Source organism: Rhinatrema bivittatum, chromosome 4, assembly GCF_901001135.1.
Source record: "Rhinatrema bivittatum chromosome 4, aRhiBiv1.1, whole genome shotgun sequence".
Lineage (NCBI taxonomy): Eukaryota > Metazoa > Chordata > Amphibia > Gymnophiona > Rhinatrematidae > Rhinatrema > Rhinatrema bivittatum.
In genome coordinates this window covers 187,567,022-187,573,522 of record NC_042618.1, presented here as the reverse complement: position 1 = coordinate 187,573,522, position 6,501 = coordinate 187,567,022, and the positions used below count along the sequence as shown (strand labels likewise).

The 6,501-nt window shown below is 43.1% G+C and overlaps 1 long non-coding RNA gene across 1 annotated transcript; it reads left to right on the top strand.

Moving 5' to 3' along the window:
- Positions 1-204: 204 nt before the first annotated feature.
- Positions 205-5,989, top strand: LOC115089474. Its single transcript, XR_003856099.1, has 2 exons — positions 205-293; positions 5,792-5,989. It is a non-coding gene; the product is annotated as an uncharacterized LOC115089474 (long non-coding RNA).
- Positions 5,990-6,501: the final 512 nt, after the last annotated feature.

The following is a 6,501-nucleotide window of genomic DNA, read 5'->3' as shown; positions in this document are numbered from 1 at the left end:
TGAGGAAATTAAAACAAGGCTCCATATTCATGGCACTCCGTGCAGCGAAAAGAAAAAATAAAACCACCCTCTCCCAAGATGGCCGATGGCATGAGAACGATGGAGAATTCCGAGGCAATTTTAATAATTCGCCTCACTGATTCGGTAGTATCTACCCTGGATGAAATCTTCCCTAGCTGAAGTTCTCCCGCGACTGGATCAGGCTGAAGACCGTATTTCAACCATCGAACACGACATCCTGCAAGTGGAAAAGTGTGTCCACGTTCTGGAAAAAGATCTGCAAGAGAAAACAAGTAAGATCAATGAGCTGGGAAACCGTGCCCATCGGTTAAATTTAAGATTTGTGGGTCTAGCTAGCAGAAGAAGAAGCAATCATGGATGTTACTAAGTTTCTGGAAGAATGGCTGTTGGGAGAACTTAATTTCCAGGAATTGCAGGGCAAGATGGTATTTGACAGAGCACATAGGCTGGGGCCTAAAATGCCAGAACGGAACCGACCTTGGACAGTAATAGCTAAGATCTCTCACAATGTGTATAAAGGGATGATTTTGAGAGCTTTTTATAAATGGAAGCAATTGACATATAAGAAAAATAAAGTACTGATTTTTCAGGATTACTCGAATCGAGTGATGGCACGGCGGAGAATGTTTTCACCGTTATGCACGAAATTGCTGCAAAATAATATCAGTTTCGCCTTACAATTCCCTGCGCAACTGCGTATATGGCACCAAGCCACCAGACATGATTTCCAGGCTGCAGAAGAAGCCAAGAAGTTTGTACATCAATTGATTCCCTCAGACTGAATGTGGGGGTGAAACCCAATGGGGTTGTTAGCTGGGTTTCAGAGAGGCAGCCCACTCTATATTATGGGGTAGATTTTCAGACGAGCGCGAACAGCCTACTTTTGTTTGCGCTCCAGGCGCAAACAAAAGTACGCTGGATTTTAGTAGATACGCGCGTAGTCGCGCGTATCGGCTAAAATCCTGGATCGGCGCGCGCAAGGCTATCGATTTCGTATAGCCTGAGCGCGCCGAGCCGCGCAGCCTACCCCCGTTCCCTCCTAGGCCGCTCCGAAATCGGAGCGGCCTAGAAGGGAACTTTCCTTTGCCCTCCCCTCACCTTCCCCTCCCTTCCCCTACCTAACCCACCCGCCCGACCCTGTCTAAACCCCCATCCTACCTTTGTCGGGGGATTTACGCCTCCCAGAGGGAGGCGTAAATCCCCGCGCGCCAGCGGGCCTCCTGCGCGCCAGGCCGCGACCTGGGGGCGGGTACGGAGGGCGCGGCCACGCCCCTGGGCCGTAGCCACGTCCCCCGTACCCGCCCCCAAAACGCTGCCGACACGCCCCTGCAACGCGGCGCGCTCCGGCCCCGCCCCCGACACGCCCCCCGACACACCCACTCCGAAAACCCCGGGACTTACGCGAGTCCCGGGGTTCTGCGCGCGCCGGTGAGCCTATAGGCTCACCGGCGCGCAGGGCCCTGCTCGCGTAAATCCGCCCGGTTTTGGGCGGATTTACGCGAGCAGGGCTCTGAAAATCCGCCCCTGAGTGAATTAAGGCAGGGCAAGAGAAAGGATCCTCACAAGGGACTGATTGATTAATTGACGGATTTGCATGACAACTGGATATTTGTCAGCGGAATTTCTAAAGCACAACACCTGGATGTCCTATAGCAGAGTCCGCCCTAGCTTCCTGTGGCAGCTCAGGGGTAGATCCTGTGGCAAAAAATGAAAAAATGTTGAAGCAAATTGACAGACATTTCCATCTTTTACATTACATTATAAAACTAAAATAGTTTTATACTATATTTATTAGTATAATTTATATTATTTTTATTGGAAGGCAGCAAATCTTCAGCTAGCCTGCTGCCTCCCCCCCCCCGATTTATGACAAAGCCAGGCCTTGTGGTTTCCCTATTCTTAACCTTTTTTTTCCCCACCACAATCCCTCTAGTCCAGGTATTGCAGGGACAGTCTTGCACCAGGGGTGACAGATTGCAGATCCTTTTAGAACCTGGTATGCATTTACCCTGAGTCTGTTGTGCAACGGCTGACTCTTTCTTCCCTTTTCTCCCCCTGGGGGGTCTATGAGTGCTGCCCTCACAGCACCTAAAGTGCATTATTTCATTTTTATAAAGTGTTGGTAGGGTACACAGCACTGTGCGAGGTAAACTATTATAATTTATAGCTGCTGTTTGCTGCTTTGGACAGTGACTAGGATAGGCAGATTAGAAAGTATAAATAAACAGAGATCATCAATATAAGAATAAAGTGCAATTACAGTAGATGAGAGGAGTCCTTAGGCAGAAGTAGGGTGATAGGAGAAATGAAGGCTGAGGTGTAGGGATAAGCAAAGGCATGCAGGGCCTTGAGGGAATGGAGAAACCCTTAATCTTAATACAAAGGTGGATGGGCACCCAATCTATACAAATTAAATTACTCTAGGTTACAAAGCCACAAGGTGAACCTCACTCTCACTGCTCATCCCAGGTTAATAATGTAGACGTTAAGGGTGACTCTAGCACTGGCTTCTGACAACAAACAGCACAGGAGAATGTGATTTACTGCGATTCACAACTATGGGGACTGGTGAGAGATTAGTTTTCAAAATCTTCAAATACTGTTTCTTCCCAGAAGCAACTCAGAATCCTGAAAATCCTGTTTTTGTGCAGTCTTGCTGCTGATTGGATTGCATGCATGATATTTTGAGCCACTGCTGCTGCTTTAATATTGTACTTAGCAACCAAAAGAGATGCCACGGTACGCTAATTTATTTTCAGACTTTTTAAACTTTTTTAAAAATCAGAAACCTTAATATAAACATACATAAATGATGGCAGAGAAAGACTGTATGGCCCATCCAGTCTGCCCATCTGTCCAATTAATTTAGCACTATAATTCTCATCACTTCCTTAGAGATCACTTGTATTTATCCCATGCTTTGTTGAATTCAGCTATTGTTTTCCTCACCACCACTTCCACTGGGAGGCTGTTCCACACATCCACCACCCTCTCTGCAAATAAATATTTCCTAAGAATTCTCTTGAGTCGACCCCCTTTCAACCTCATCCTGTGCATGGAAACCTTTGAGGTAATTGAATATTCTATCATATCTCCCCTATCTTGCATTTCCTCTAGGGACAGGGCCGGTGCTAGCTTTTTTGCTGCCCTGTGCAAACAAATAGTGTACTGCCCCCCCCCCCCCCCTGTGATTCATTCATCTCCCACCAGTAATCTAAACTTTAAAATCTGACGTTCCTCCCTACCCAGGTCCACCCCCTCTCCTCTGGAACTCATGGCCAATGCAAGAGTATTAGATGCCCTATCACACCCCACCCCCCTCTCCCATACCAGCTCTCTACAAATACACAATTACAAATTATGCATCTATAATAGCAGATTTTGCATTAAAATAACATTCAGAGTACAGTCTTCTGAGGTGAAAAATATCCTTACAACAACTTGTATATTATATTTACATGCACTGTTGTGGTGTTAACCATAAAACCCTGCAAAAATACCCCATATGTTGTTAGGCCTATTATATTGCATGTTGAATGTGGGCTTGACCCTCAGAAAGCCCACAGTTACAATATAGCAAACCTCCCATGCCAAAACAGCACTAATTGCCAGCGCTCAAACAATAACAATCTTGCCTATGAAAAAGTTAACACTGCAAATATAACACCAGCTCCTAAAATTCCAATTCACCTGCTATTAGGAAAGCGGAACAAGCCAGGCTGCTATACAACCCTACAAAGAAGCCTTACACTAACAGAATACCTCACCTTTGTCACACATGCAAAATACTGACACCTTCATCTTCACCAAATACAGAATAAAGAGACCATAAAGTAGAAACAGAAATGTGCAGACAAAAACTGAACTGGACATCGCAAAAAGCCAGACTCTTTACAGTGCAACAATGCAAAAACAGAAACCACCATTCCTCATAAAATATCAAATAATAAAATCAAGAAATATAAAATATCAATCATAATCATAAAATCATATTAATTACACAAATAAATATTTCAAGACAGATGAAGAATAAACATCCAATATTTAAAAACTCTGGCCTCCACTACACTTGAGCTGCTGGTGGGGTGCGGTCCACCAGCAGCCCAAAGCCTCTTCTCTACTTAGGCCATTGGCGGACGGATGGGGTCCACCGGGCAGCCTCACTACCTCAGCTCTTTCCTTTACTTCTCATCCCCTTACCTCACCACCTCACCACCTCAGCTCTTCCTCCCCTTTCCCTCACTATCTTTCCTCTTTCCCCCACTTCCCCCCCTTCTCTCCCTCCAAAGGCTCTTCCCTCCCACCCTTTCTCACATTACCTCAGTTCTTCCCCATTCCCGTCTCTCTAGAGATTCTTCTCTTTCTCACCTCTGTCTCAGATGATTCCCCTTTCTTACCTTATTTTCTCATTACCTCATCTTTTCCCCCTTTTCCTCCATCTCTCCCTCCCCCATCCCTTGCTCTTTCCTCCCCTTCCTATACTTTCATCACTTTCTTCCTCTTCCCCCCCCCCCCCATGCTCTTCCCGAACTTTCTCATCAAGTGACTCTCAGGCTCTTCCTCCTCCTCTCCAAATGCAGGAACTCCCTAGCGCAGTTTATTACAGTCAGGCTTCTCCTTTATGCTATACAAGCCGGCAGCAGGAGCAGCATTTGAGTGACATCATCTCCTACTGTTGCAGAGCCATGCTGGACTTGATGGACCCTTGGTCTGACCCAGCATGGCAATTTCTTATGGAAGGGCGGCCCTCTAAATAAGAGCAATTGTGAAAAAGAACTAAAAACTGGTTTTATTACATAATCAGCTCTTAGAATAGAACGATCAGGACAATCACATGTATTATATGAATGATGTGAAATTCAAATTAAACTGAGGGGAAATGGACAGCCTTGTTTTTATGTTTTGCAAAATTATTTATTTGCATTTAAATTTGTTTCTTTGAAATTTTTTTTGTGTCTACTAGCAGACTTTTAAAACATACCAGTTGCTTTTTTAGTATCTCCTGCATCTTAGCATCTAAGGGGATGCATCGTCATAGTACACAGGATAGATATACTTGATGATGAGAGTTAAGAGGCTATGCTTCGATGTCAGAGAAGCGCCATGCTGTAAGAACTGTATACACCATTTGTCATTGATCTCAGAAATCATCCCATCCTTTGCCACAGAAGATATCTTGCACCCTTCATTTTATGGACTGAAGTGCTCACACTTTATGCCCGATGCTCTGCCTTCATATTTTTCTTGTTCTATGAGAGATGGCCTTACTTAGATACTGTTTTCCTTTGTTTTACGAAGTACTCTACATTTATTTGACATGTAATAACTGATTATCATAAGGAAATATTTTTATGATATACCTAGTTAATATCTACTTACATACCTATTTGCAAATGTCATTATTTAGATTTTCACATTAATGTTACCGCTTGAATTAATACAGTTTTCTTAGGTTTTGTTTTTTTTTAGAAATTTAGTAAAATGTTTCCATACAGTATCTGTACCTAGAGGTCAGGGTGAAATGAGACATTGGATGTTAAACAATCTGCTAGGATTTTTATGTGTTTATGAAATATGGATTTTTTTTTTGTTTAGCACAAATTAAAGAGCAAATTCTGCTTCATGTCTCCAAGAAGACTTGTGAGCCATATTGAAAATCTATGTAAGAGGGATATAAATCTTTACTTTATGGAATCCAAAACAATGTTGCTATTCTCAGCATTTTTAAACACCTAAAGAAATAACTTGTTTTCTCTTCCTCTTTTTCAAGCCTTGAAAGCAAAATAAAAAGTCTGGGAATTGCCACCGCAAGCAAACTGCAAAAATAAGAAAAAGAAGCTATATGGGACTATGATTATTCATGCAGGAGAATGACTGAATTCACTTTCTAAAGCTATGATGGCCCTATTTATTTTTCAATTACATTTTGTGATTATTTGCATTAAATTGCAATTAGTTTGTGTCAATACTTATTGTTCTTGAAGGCATCCATATTCTCTGATTTAGAGTGAAAATAGCTTTTAGGTTCCAGTCTCTGAATTTTCTGTTCTCAGTGGCCCAAGGCTGGACAAGCATGTTTGGGCACAAAAGTATGATCCTTGAGAGTGTGCGTTACAGTCAAGCTAGGTAAAGCTGATTACAGGATCAACCAGCAACAAAAGATTTCGCACAAACACATCAAATAGTAATTATTGAAAAAGGCTTCTTCAAGCGATTACATGCAAGCATAAAATATGTTATGGGTCTTGGTGGATTTGCTTAATGTCATAACATTAATGGTTTCTTCCTTGCAAAGACTTGTTAAGACGTGCTGTGCACAGGCAAAAGGCCTAGCTTTTTGATCTGACAACCCACAGTATTGGTATGGTAGCCAGACAGGCACACACTGCCTTAGGTGCTTCTGTTCTGTGCCTGGCTCCTTCTTTCATACATTTTCACACATATAAATGTAGAGACATCTTGGTCTCCACCAGATGGCCT